The following is a 13,652-nucleotide window of genomic DNA, read 5'->3' as shown; positions in this document are numbered from 1 at the left end:
CGACCCACTTTCAGTGTATGTTTTGATCCTCGTAGGCTCGTTTTAGGGACGAAATGTATGTTTATGAAAAGTTATAAATTTGAGTGGAAATTTGTGTCTCTATTTTGAATGTTTGTTTGAATTTAAGTTCGGTAATGCCTCGTACCTGTTCTGGCGTCGAATACGGGTAAGGGGTATTACACGCATCTCTTGATCATTTGACCTGCACACTTTTTAAACAAATATGGTTCTTCCTAGAAATAGTACTTCACATCATGAAATTTTTTTTCTTTTGATAATATGTCTTATCAATCGGCATCAAACCACAAGCTAAATAATTAGCAATATCAGCAAACCAAGGGTATTATGGACATGATTTATGATAAACCATCAATTATACATATTTTTACCCCATGTTTAATGCATTTTATGGATGATTTCTCATTAGAATTGGTGAATTTGATGCTTCTAATGCTTTAATTTCATGTTTTATACTTAGGAGAGCATAGGAGAGCGAAAGGAATGAGAAACGGGCCAAAAACGGAGAAAATAGGCCAAGGTACGAAATCAACATGGCCTGGACCTCCTCACACGGGCAGACCACACGGTCGTGTCAATTTAGCAGGCTTGAGCACGGCCTGAAGTAATCGAACACGGGCGAGTGCCACGGGAGAAGGCTAATTTTGAGGGCTTCTAGGCATTCCAAAGCCTATAAATACATCCTAGAGAAGGAAGAAAAGGGAGCGGAGAAGGGGGAGTAAGGAATTACTCCAAGGAAGCCGATTGATCTATCTTAGAAGCCGGATTCATCATCAAGACTGAAGATCTCTCCTCAATTTTCCTTCAGGAGTTTTGGGTTTTCTTTATGTTTTGTATTCTTTATTCTTCTGAGATGTTTTCTTATTTAGTTATGAACTAAAAACCCCTAAATACCTAAGGGGAATGAAACCTAAGACAAATCCTGTTATTATTTTCTGAATCGTATGATAAATATTTAACTTGTTCTTAATTATGTGTTCTTAATTCTTGTTTTGATATCCCAGGATACTGATTCAAGACATGCTCTTATTCAGAGGAGGAATAGACCCTGTCTAAGAGTACATTTGTCATAATTAAGCGGAGTTGATTGCGCACCTAGACATAGGGTGACAAGATTTTGCCGGATTCGGGTGAAACCTAATAAGGGGATCCATAGATCGAGTTAATGCAACCCTAGAGTGTTAATTAGAGAAAAGTCTCGGTTATTCAATCTAGGGATTAGACGTTATTAGTCTTGAATAGGGATAATAACATAACTTAGGGATCTCTAAGGAACAAGTTGAATGAATAAATCGTCCGATTCGGAGCCATAATAACAAGTAAAGTCTAGGTGGATTTTTCTTTAGGTATTTTCTTAAGTCAATCGATTTTTCCCAAAAGCAATTCCCCAATTATTTTCTCTGTGTGTTCTTAGTTTAGGTAATTAGTTAATTAAAACCAAAACCTCTTTACTCTTAGGCTAGATAATAAAAAGATAGTCATTACTAGCACTTTTAGTTCCTTTGGGTTCGACAATCCGGTCTTGCTAAAACTATACTACTGTTCGATAGATACACTTGCCTACATCACAATAATAGTTAGTTTAAGAACGAGTAATTATAAATATTTAAAATCTATCACGAAATCACGCGATCAATTTTTTGGCGCCGTTGCCGACGAACTAAGATATTAGGAACACTCAATTTTTATTACTTTAGCCATTTATTTTTCTTGCAATTTAATTTAATTTAATTTTATTATTATTATTTTGTTAACCTACTCTTTCTTTCTCTTGGTAGGTTTTTATAGTTTATTGACTAGAAGAAACCCGTCGGGACCATTACTTTTTGACGAAGAAATCGATTGTACAGTTCGTAGAAACCAAAGAGAAATAAGGCACAGCTTAAGATACACAGAGAACGAGCAAGAAGATGATACTCAACCTCCAACCGAAGTGATGGCTGAAAACCAAGGCAATCAGTTACCTTCTACGATTGCGGTTAATCAAAATCCTGCTCCATGCACTATGTATGATTATGCTAAACCTTCTTTAACAGGAACTGAATCAAGCATAGTTAGACCTGCTGTAGCTGCAAATACTTTTGAATTAAAACCTAACACTATTCAAATGATACAACAATTTGTTTAGTTTGATGGTTTGCAGGATGAGGATCCCAACGCTCATTTAGCCAACTTCTTAGAACTATGCGATACATTTAAAATTAATGGCATTTCTGATGATGCCATACGTCTTCGGTTGTTTCCCTTTTCATTGAGGAACAAAGCTAAACAGTGATTGAACTCATTACCACGAGGGTCAATTACTACTTGGGAACAAATGACCCAAAAATTTTTAGTAAAATATTTTTCGCCGGCTAAAACGGCTAAATTACGTAATGATATCTCTTCTTTTGTACAGATGGATTTAGAAACACTCTACGATGTATGGGAGAGATACAAGGACCTTCTGAGAAGGTGCCCTCACCATGGGTTACCGCTTTGACTCCAAGTACAAACATTTCACAGTGGTTTAAATCCTTCGACTCGACAAATGGTTGACGCACCGACGGGCGGAACCATCAACAATAAAACACCGGAAGATGCCTATGAGTTTATAGAGGAGATGCCACTGAATAACTATCAGTGGCAGCTCATGAGAACAAAGCCAACGAAAACAGCCGACATTTATAACGTCGATTCAGTCACCATGCTCTCTAATCAGGTAGAACTCTTGAATAAAAAGATTGAAGGTTTTCTTAGTTCTTCACAGGTTCACCCAGTAATGCAGTACGAAGCAAGTAGCGGTGGAACAAACCATCCAGAATACCAACCTTATGGCCACAGCATGGATAACGAGCAATTAAACTACATGGGTAATAATCCTCGACCTCAAAACAATCCTTATAGTAACACTTATAATGCAGGTTGGAGGAACCACCCCAATTTCTCGTGGGGCAGTCAAGGAAATCAAAGACCACAACATCCTCCGGGCTACCAACAACCACCCTACCAACAGGAAAAGAAGCCAAACCTTGAAGAGATGCTCTTAAAGTTTATATCAGTGTCAGAAACCCATTTTTAGAACACCGAGACAGCACTTAAAAATCGACAAGCGTCGATCCAAAGCCTCGAAACTTAGATAGGCCAGCTTTCCAAACTAATCTCCTAACGAACACAAGGTAGTTTGCCAAGTAATACCGAACCTAACCCAAGGGAACAACTCAACGCAATTAATATTTAAGGTGAAGGAGTCGTTGAGCCTGAACCAGAACCGAGGCAAGAAACTGTGGTAAGCAAAGGTCAAGGTGAGGTAGATCAAAATACAAACAAACTAGTAACTGTCGAATATAAACCTCGTGTGCCATACTCCAACGCGACAAGGAAAGAACGCTTAGATGAACAATTTGGTAAATTCCTTAAACTCTTAAAAAAAATTACATATTAACTTACCGTTTATTGAAGCTCTATCGTAGATGCCAAATACAATGAAATTTTTAAAGGAGCTTTTAGCAAATAAGCGGAAGTTGGACGAGGAGTCGCATATGGAGCAGAACGCAGTTTGCTCGGCCATTCTCCAAAATAAACTGCCCAACAAACTAAAAGACCCAGAGAGCTTTACTATTCCTTGCTTAATTGGTAGTTTAGATGTTAATCATGCATTAGCTGATCTAGGGGCTAGTATCAACGTCATGCCTTACCAAATGTTTAAGCAACTAGGTCTCAGGTAACCCAAACAGACTAAGATGAGCATTCAATTAGCAGATAAAAATATAAGATTCCCTAGAGGTATTATTGAAGATGTGCTAGTTAAAGTTGATAAATTTATATTTCCTGTTGACTTTATTGTTCTAGACATAGAAGAGGATAGCAACACTCCCTTAATTTTAGGAAGGCCCTTTTTAGCAACTGCTAAAACCATCATTGATGTTGGCACAGGTGAACTCACACTACTGGTGGGAGACGAAACAATCACCCTTCAAGCTCACAATTCTGGCAACATATCAGGAATTTAAGGTGATCATTTAAACCATTCTACTAAAACTGACAATATGGTGCAACCTATTTTTGCAAAAAATGAGTTTGAAGAAAGCACATGAGTCATTCTCAAGCACCAGTAGAGGACCTATTCATGAAGATCGAAGATTACAAATTGAGGAACTCGATGAATGGCGGACGCACAAACCAAGAACACCCGACAAACTAAAACTACGCCAAAACGAGCCCGATACCTCTCCAAATCAACTTAAGGTTGGTGATAAGGTCTTATTAGATGCCTCAGATCCCTACATTGTCACTACCACACCGAATCAGGAAATCCCTCTTACGGTACTCAGTAGTTTTCCACTCGGTATGGTGGAGGTGAGTCATCCCAAGTTCGGCACTTTTAAGGTAAACAACACTCGATTAAAACCTTATTTTGATGAGATTGATAGCAGGAATGAGGAGTATAAACTCCTCAAATCACCATGACCATTGACTGGAGAGGTAAGTTGAGCTTAGACTATAAATAAGTGCTTCTCGGGAGGCAACCCGAGCACTAAAAATATTAATTTCTTTAAATTTTGGTATTTAACTCCTAACTTATTAATAGAAATCTTGAATACAGGTGTTTCCACAGAGACACGGCCAAGCACACGGGTGTGCTTAAGGTCGTGTGTAAACAGGGCAAAAGATTTCCCCAACACGGGCTATGATTAAATGCCACGGCCGTGCGATATAGCCGTGGTTAAGCCTTCCAAAACAACACGGGCGTGCGACACGCTCGTGTGGAAGAATCGTGGGCGAATCTGTTAAAACAACACGGGCGTTCGAAACGCCCATGGTCGAACCTGTTAAATTAACACGGGCGTGGGGCTTGCACACACGGGTGTAGGAGAAGCGAACAAAGCTAGACACGGCCGTGTAAACCCACACACCCGAGGAACACGGGCGTGTACTAAATCTCAGACGCACCCAAATTTGAAATTCGCGAATCATACGGGCTGAAATTGGGGAACACGGGCGTGTGCCCTGGCCGTGTGGCCCAAAATTTATAAATACCCTACACTATTCACTTTCTTCCCCATTCAAAAACCCTAACCCTAGCCGCTGCAACTCCACACGGCCTCCTTGCCACGCCTGTGCGCCGCTTCCCACTTCATTTTTGACGCCCAATCTCTTTCCCTTAGCGTTTGTTTACTCCTTTCACTTCTATTGTACTTATTTCTAATGCTTATTATCAACATAAACTTCATATGTTTTGAACTATTTTTCATTTTTCTATAATTTATTTTGCATTCTTAGGTTAGTTATCATACATTTTGTGTTAAATCAAGTTAGTAGGAACACCTCATACCCACGACATTACTATGTTTATTCTCATGCTATTACCATGCCAATGTCTATCATTTAATTTGCATTCCTAAGTTAGTTATCATACATCCCATGTTAAATTGAGTTTAGGCAAACCTCATACCCATTACATTTCTATTCTCATTCTTATTTTTATTGTGGTTGAGTGTGCCTCATATTAATAGTATTGGCTGAAATAATTAGTTCCAAATTCATGCCTTTTATTTTTTTCGAATTCGTTTACCTATTATTATTATTCTTTATATGACATGCTTTTGATGTCGTCTTCACGAGGAAATAAAACCACCGTACTTGCCTCAAAGAAGAGGAAAGGAGCGTCCTCTTCAACGGGTCCAGCCGCAGAATTTCGTCACCTCTCCTACAGTTCCCTCGAGGGCCCCAGGAAGAATTGTTCCAAATACTTTGGGCCCAACCTTTAATTGCGGGTCGCTGCATCGACTGGGCTGCTGTAGAACAGGTTCAGTTGGCTGATTCAATTCGAGCCCTCCTAACCACCGACCTTTGGGAGCTATTCTTTGGGATTATCGAGTCGACATACCTTGAGCTCACGATGGAACTATGCTCAACGTTCCATCTTCAGACCGTAATGACGTACTACGATGATCCCGGCACGGTTCAATTTCGCCTAGGCGGATTAATCCACCAGCTAAGCGTCCCAGAGTTTGGTGCTGCACGGAGGAGTTCAATGAGGAGAATGAACTACATGCTCTCAATTGCCACATACATTTCTCTCCCTCGAAGTGCTGGCACATTTTGGCCCCTAGCACGGCCTCCTACAATCCTAGCCGCTCCAAGGCATCAGTTCTCCCACCATCCCTGAGGTACTTACACGCTATTTTAGCCCATACGATTACAGGGAGGCGAGAGAGCACTGGCGTCGTCAACACCCACAACATCTACTTCTTATGGTACATGTCGCAAGGGCATGTCATCGACCTCGCCTATTTCATCGCCCTTGTGATTCAGCACTAGACGGAGCGGCATCGGAAGGGGGTCATCTCCATTGGCCACTACGTGACGCGACTGGCGTGACACTTCGGGCTCCTCAACACCGCGGCCCAAGAATCATCCTTCACCCTCATTGGCCAGATGTCTCCACAAGGCATCTCGAGCATGCTTAGCATGAGGATGATCGAGAGGCGCTGAGGAACCTACCCTCCCCAGTATCGTCTCGCCCAATCTATTGAGGAGGAGGCCTACGAGGACATTCCTGATGAAGTCCCCCCACAGCACGAGGACCCACTGACTCAGCCACCACCACCCTCTCGTCCAGTTCATGTGGCGGCTTCATATGCTGACATCTCTGAGCGCCTCACTCGATTCGAGCAACATTTTTTTCAACGATTTGACAACATTGATGCTACTCTACAGCAGATTTGTCAGCACCTCCACATCTCATCGCCAGTCCCACCTCGCGAACCATCCAGCGATGAAGGTGTTTAAAAATATTTACTTATTATTTTATGTTTTTAATTTTTACTGAAACTACTTTTTATTTTTATTAGATTTTAGAAATCTTATTTTTAATTATTAATTTCAGTTATTTCTTTTTGAGTAATTATTCTTCCTAATATCCCTTAAAAAGTTCCTGATTTTATCACAGTTCTATAAAGCTCTTAAGCTCATCATCACATAGGAACTAAACCTCCACCGGGAAAGGTTCTCCACGACTGCCATGTCCTGCTCGCCCACGACCATAGCTACCACTAGAGATAATATTCTTTTAGCGCAGGACTTATGGCCTAATGAACCTCTACGACCGTCGGAGTATCCTCCTCCACTCTCGAACCAATTCCTCTCCAGAACTCCAGTTCGAGGAATTCATCATACAGGAAGTTTCACTTCTCTCCCTATCTTATTTTTACACTCTAATATCTATCTTTGTACATTGAGGGCAATGTACATCTTAAGTGTGGAGGGGGTATTTATTTCATTATCAGAAAAATCCCTAAATGATTGCCTTGTTCTCTTGAAAAGCTTTCATATCATATTTAGGATAAATTTTAATTGATTTATGATTTTTATTGATATATCTTGAATTAAAACATAGGCCTTTATGCATTGATTGTTTAAACTTTAAGACATTAGAGAATCAAGCATGATGAGTTGATTTTTAAGAATTTAAAATTATTGGTTGTTTCCCCAAGTCTAGGTATTACTTTGAATTTGAATTCACGAGTCTAAACATAAAAAAGCCATAATTTTTGTGAGATTTTTGAGCCTTTTGAGCATCTATTAATCCTTCCATGCTTACTTTTATTATTGCTTTAAGTGCGTCAGTATTGAACTGTTATTCTAGAACTTGCTCGATTATGCATGTCAAGACCACACCATTTGATTTGATATATCAAAATGATTAAGGCACCTAGGATTAACCCACTCATGCCATGAAAAGCCTACCTCCACGATTAACCCTTAGTAAACCCATTTGAGCCTAACAAGCCATTCCTTGTATTAAACTCAATATTAACCTTTAACCCATTATTGTTAAAATCCCCTAAATTAATCCCTATTTTTGTCGAGATTTGAGTTGAATGGATTGCTTAGCTATGTTTTGTTCTTAATAGTTAGTCTATATTATTTTAACTTGTTCTTAAAAAAAATGTATACATACTAGTAGTGATCTTCTATTTGTAAGCTTCAAAAGTTAAATTCCATAGTCTGAGAAGAAGCTCTGTTGTACGCAAGTAATGATTAACTCGTTTTCTAGTTAGGTAATTTTTCAATTCAATTTTGATTCTAGCCCTTTCTTTCAGCTTGTGACCACACCCCCTAACCAAGCCTCATTACAACCCTCTAAAGACCTTTTGATTGATGTATCATCTTAAATTATAGTAGTGGAGATTTGATTTTCATGCAAACCTATGGTAATGACTTTTCATTATTGACTATTGAGTGCTTCATGTATTGTCCTTAAACACCCCGAGTAATTTGAGTGAATCTTTAGTGAGGATGTGAAACTCTGTGATATTCTGAATTAAGGGTAATTACTTAGATGCGGAGAGACACCTATGTTTGCATGATTAAATACTCAACTTGGAATGTTTGAAATGTTTATGTTCTTTTAGTTGAATTCTCAATGTATGATTACCTATGGATTATTCTGAGATATTATCGATAGAAATTATAAGATGAGAAGAATTTATTTTGATTATGAGTTGAGAATTTTGCTTGAGGACAAGCAAATGCTTAAATGTGGGGGTATTTGATAAACCATCAATTATACATATTTTTACCCCATGTTTAATGCATTTTATGGATGATTTCTCATTAGAATTGGTGAATTCAATGCTCCTAATGCTTTAATTTCTTATTTTATACTTAGGAGAGCATAGGAGAGCGAAAGGAACGAGAAACGGGCCAAAAATGGAGAAAATAGGCCAAGGTAAGAAATCAACACAGCCTGGACCTCCTCACACGGGTAGACCACACGGCCGTGTCAATTTCGCAGGCTCGAGCACGGCCTGAAGTAATTGAACACGGGCGTGTCCCTGCCGAGCCCAAGTTGAGTCCAATTCGGAAAAAGGCTAATTTTGAAGGCTTATAGGAATTCCAAAGCCTAAAAATACACCCTAGAGAAGGAAGAAAATGGAGCGGAGAAGGGGGAGTACGAAATTACTCCAAGGAAGCCGATTGATCCATCTTAGAAGCCGAATTCATCATCAAGACTAAAGATCTCTCAATTTTCCTTTAGGAGTATGTTTTGTATTCTTTATTCTTCTGAGATGTTTTCTTATTTAGTTATGAGCTAAAAACCCCTAAATACCTAAGGGGAATGAAACCTAAGACGAATCTTGTTATTATTTTCTGAGTCCTATGATAAATATTTAACTTGTTCTTAATTATGTGTTCTTAATTCTTGTTTTGATATCCCAGGATACTGATTCAAGACATGCTCTTATTCAGAGGAGGAATAGACCCTGTCTAAGAGTACATTTGTCATAATTAAGCGGAGTTGATTGCACACCTAGACATAGGGTGACAAGATTTTGCCGGATTAGGGTGAAACCTAATAAGGGGATCCATAGGTCGAGTTAATGCAACCCAAGAGTGTTAATTAGAGAAAAGTCTCAGTTATTCAATCTAGGGATTAAATGTTATTAGTCTCGAATAGGGATGATAACATAACTTAGGGATCTCTACGGAACAAGTTGAATGAATAAATCATCCGATTCGGAGCCAGAATAACAAGTAAAGTCTAGGTGGATTTTTCCTTAGGTATTGTCTTAAGTCAATCGATTTTTCCCAAAAGCAATTCCCCAATTATTTTTTCTGTGCGTTCTTAGTTTAGATAATCAGTTAATTGAAATAAAAACCTCTTTATTCTTAGGCTAGATAATAAAAAGACAGTCATTACTAGTACTTTTAGTTCCTTTGGGTTGTCAATCCGGTCTTGCTAAAACTATACTACTGTTCGATAGGCACACTTGCCTACACTGCAATAATAGTTAGTTTAAGAATGAGTAATTATAAATATTTAAAACCTATCACGAAATCACGCGATCAATTTACCTTCAATATGTGTTTATCTGGAAATGTCTCCTGAATTGGTATAAGTGGTGAATTCCCTTCTTGTGGCTCCAATTCGGACAAGTGATCTGCTACTTGATTTCCCTTTCGATCTTGAATTTCTAGATCGAACTCTTGAGGTAGAAGTACCCACTAGATCAGTCCCGGCTTAGCATCTTTCTTGGCAAGTAAATACTTAATTGTCGAGTGGTCCGTATAGACAATCACCTTGGTACCTACAAGATAAGATCGAAACTTGTCAAAAGCAAACACAATAGCAAATAACTCTTTCTCTATTACCGTATAATTCAGTTGAGCTCCTATCAGAGTCTGACTTGCGTAGTAGATGGGATGAGAAACTTTATTCCTTCGCTAGCCCATGACAGCTCCTATCACAAAGTCACTTGCGACACACATCAGTTCAAATGGGTGCCGAAGCTAGTCGACCATTCAAATCTTTAAAAGCTCTTAAGAACTCATAAAATTTGAAGATCGTGTCTTTCTCCAATAATTTGCATAAGGGTTTCGCAATTTTGGAGAAGTCTTTGATAAATCTTCGATAGAAACTGGCCTGGCCCAAAAAGCTTCTAACACCTTTTACAGATGTTGGAGGTGGGAGTTTCTCAATAACATCTACCTTTTCTTTATCTACCTCAATTCCATGTCTCGTTATCCAATGCCCTAGAACAATACCTTCTCGTAGCATGAAATGACACTTTTCCCAATTGAGTACGAGGTTTGTTTCTTTGCTTCGCCTTAGTACCTTGGCTAGATTGGCTAGGCAATCATCATATGTATCTTTGAATATTGAAAAATCATCCATAAACACTTCCAAATATTTCTCAACCATGTCAGTAAAAATAGACATCATACATTTTTGAAATGTAGTAGGTGTATTACATAAACCAAATGACATGCACCTAAATGCAAATGTACCGTACGGGCAGGTGAATATTGTCTTGTGTTGATCTTCTGGTGCTACTGTAATCTGATTATACCCCGAGTATCCATCAAGAAAACAATAATAGTCTCACCCCGCGAGTCTATCCAGCATTTGGTCCAAAAATGACAAAGGAGAGTGATCTTTCCTAGTCGCCTTGTTTAGCTTCCAGTAATCGATGCAAATTCTCCATCTCGTAACCGTTCTAGTCAGTATCAACTCGTTATTCTCGTTTTCAATGACCGTGATACGTCATTTCTTCAGTACGCATTGGACCGGACTTACCCATGAACTGTCAGAGATAGGGTAGATTATATCCGTATCTAACCACATGATGATTTCTTTCTTGACTACGTCCTTCATGATGGGGTTCAGTCTTCGTTGTCCATCAATTGTCCCCTTTTCACCATTTTCCAGGATAATCTTGTACATGCATAAAGATGGACTAATTTTGCGGATATCGGCTATGGTCCATCTGATAGCTTTCTTGAATTGTTTCAATACAAGGATTAGTTTCTCTTCTTGCTCACTGGTTAATTCTGCTGAAACAATCATAGGCAAAGTAGAAGAGTTACCTAAATAAACATATTTCAAATGTGAAGGAAGTACCTTGAGTTCTAATTTAAGTGGCTCCTCGATTGATGCTTTTGGTTGGGCATAATCTCTATTCTCTAACTCCAAAGATTCAAAATAGGATTATGGATTAAATCCCCTTTGATTAGCTTCTAGCAAAGCTAAGTATTCATCCTCCTCTTCATCATTTTGAGGGTCTGATGTTAAGATTTGTTCTAATGGATCCTCAACATAGTTGAGTTCCTTCTCCACGATTAAATCCTCTAAATCAGACACTGCAGAACAATCATCAATTGTGTCAAGAAATCGCTGTAATACCCCAAACCCGACCCAGACATTACGGCCGAATCTGATGTGTCACATTGAAGCATTACTGTATAGGTCATGTCTTATCTAAAATCTTTCTTAGTAATTTAAGGGTATTTTCGTTATAGATTAAAGTGAATGGAAGCTGTGCACCAGGTAGGATGCCGAAAAAAGAGGAGGTGAGTCTATTAGACTACCAAGCTCTCCACGGATCCACTCCTAGACATGCACACAACCATTGCCACACTTTAACTAAATGATTGTTCAGGAAAAACCATTTCATTTTAAGCCTTTGAAAACTCTTATTAATTTTTGAAAACATTTTCATTTCGGAAGCTTTTTCTTGCTTCATGATATTTTGAAATCAAGTAATCTCTTTTAAAAACGCGCCCTAGAGCTATTCAATTTCAAACATTTAAATCCATATCATACCTAAGCTAATAATCATACTAAAGCAATTAAAAATAATTAAAGCGGCCTTATTACAACTTAAAACCCAAAGCAATTAAAGTAAATGAAACTAATCTAGTCATAAAAAGGAAATTGAGCTTGCAAAACATGTGGCCACTTCAAATCCCTCTCAGCTCCAAGTCCACTATGGTTGGGGGTTACCTGCACAGATAAAATTAAGGGGTGAGTTTGGAACACTCAGTGTGTAAAATAACCCAACCATAGTCCAGATCAGTTCAAACCACAAAAATAGATTAAGTTGGGCCTTAGCCCTATACATAATTCAGAATGAAGCCCACAGGCCCATAACAGAAACAGAACAGATATATCTTGTATGCAAAAAACCCAACCTATATCCATCCGTATACACCCCCATGCCAACCTTAGACTATGTGGGGAGACTACTCGACCCACCCATCCGCTACACGTTACAAAATTTGCAACATGGCTGGCAGAACAGATATTGTGACAGAGTCACCAGATACAGATATTGTAGCAGAGTCACCAGAAACAGATATTTCCGGCAGAGCTACCAGATCAGATATTTGTGGCAGAGCCACCAGAACGCTTCCTCCATCAATATAACCCATATCCCATGCAACATATATATATGTCATGGCATACAACAAACAGAATCAGAATATCATGCATTTCAGTCAAAATTAACCCTAGGGGTATAATGGTAATTTTGCACCTAGAGGTAGAATGGTAATTTTCATACTTAGGGGTATTTTAGTAAATTTAACTATTTTAGGGTTTACACTCATATTACAGCCATTAACACAGTAACAGAAACACTTACCGAGCATTTTTACCGAATTGGGCTCGTTGGCCCATTAACCCGATTTTGGCCCATTAAGCCCAAATATACCAAAGTGCATGAAATTGAACACTCTGCAATCATACCGCTTGAGATTACCAAAATTAACAACCAAACCATCTCATGAGCGCTCGCACACTCGCAAGTTCACAAAATGTCGACTTTTCGGCATTTCGACTTTTCGGCTTTTGCCGATCTAGTCTATGAGTGGGTGTCGTTTACACACCTAATTTGCGACAACTGCTACCGAAATCTCCCACGATATCGTACAATCGTCACTAGACATATCAGATCCAAAATACAATGGCAACCATCATAAACTTACTTACCATAATCGGCCATCAATACCTATGGCCCTTGAGATCCTACCTTTGCCAAAACTAGAGACTAGATCTAGATCTAGTCGTTCCACTTGTCCAAGCCTTCAATAAGTAGCCTCTGGATCACACTAACACCAAAAAAAATGAATTGTTACAACCCTAAGAGCCTTAAGCTCCAATCGACAGCCTCTATGCCTTTAGGGATTTTGGCTTTCTAAAACCCGAAATAAAGAATAGATTTGAGTACCTACCTCAGGTTCTTTCAACCAAAACCATTCCAGTTCAGTTTCTACTCAGATCTCATGCAGATCCAGCCCTTAAACACTAGCAGAAATCGAATCTTAGAGATCTAAAGATTCGGCTATATGTCCCTAAAAACTATGGT

General features: G+C 38.9%; 1 non-coding gene across 1 annotated transcript; it reads right to left on the bottom strand.

The window, feature by feature from the left end:
- Positions 1-2,383: 2,383 nt before the first annotated feature.
- On the bottom strand, positions 2,384-2,490 carry LOC121231701 (small nucleolar RNA R71). The gene has a single exon (XR_005929757.1). It is a non-coding gene; the product is annotated as a small nucleolar RNA R71 (small nucleolar RNA).
- Between the last annotated feature and the right edge of the window lie 11,162 nt (positions 2,491-13,652).

Source organism: Gossypium hirsutum, chromosome A06 (assembly GCF_007990345.1).
Source record: "Gossypium hirsutum isolate 1008001.06 chromosome A06, Gossypium_hirsutum_v2.1, whole genome shotgun sequence".
Taxonomy (NCBI): Eukaryota; Viridiplantae; Streptophyta; class Magnoliopsida; order Malvales; family Malvaceae; genus Gossypium; species Gossypium hirsutum.
The sequence above is the reverse complement of the archived record's forward strand: the minus strand, read 5'-3'. Positions and strand labels throughout refer to the sequence as shown.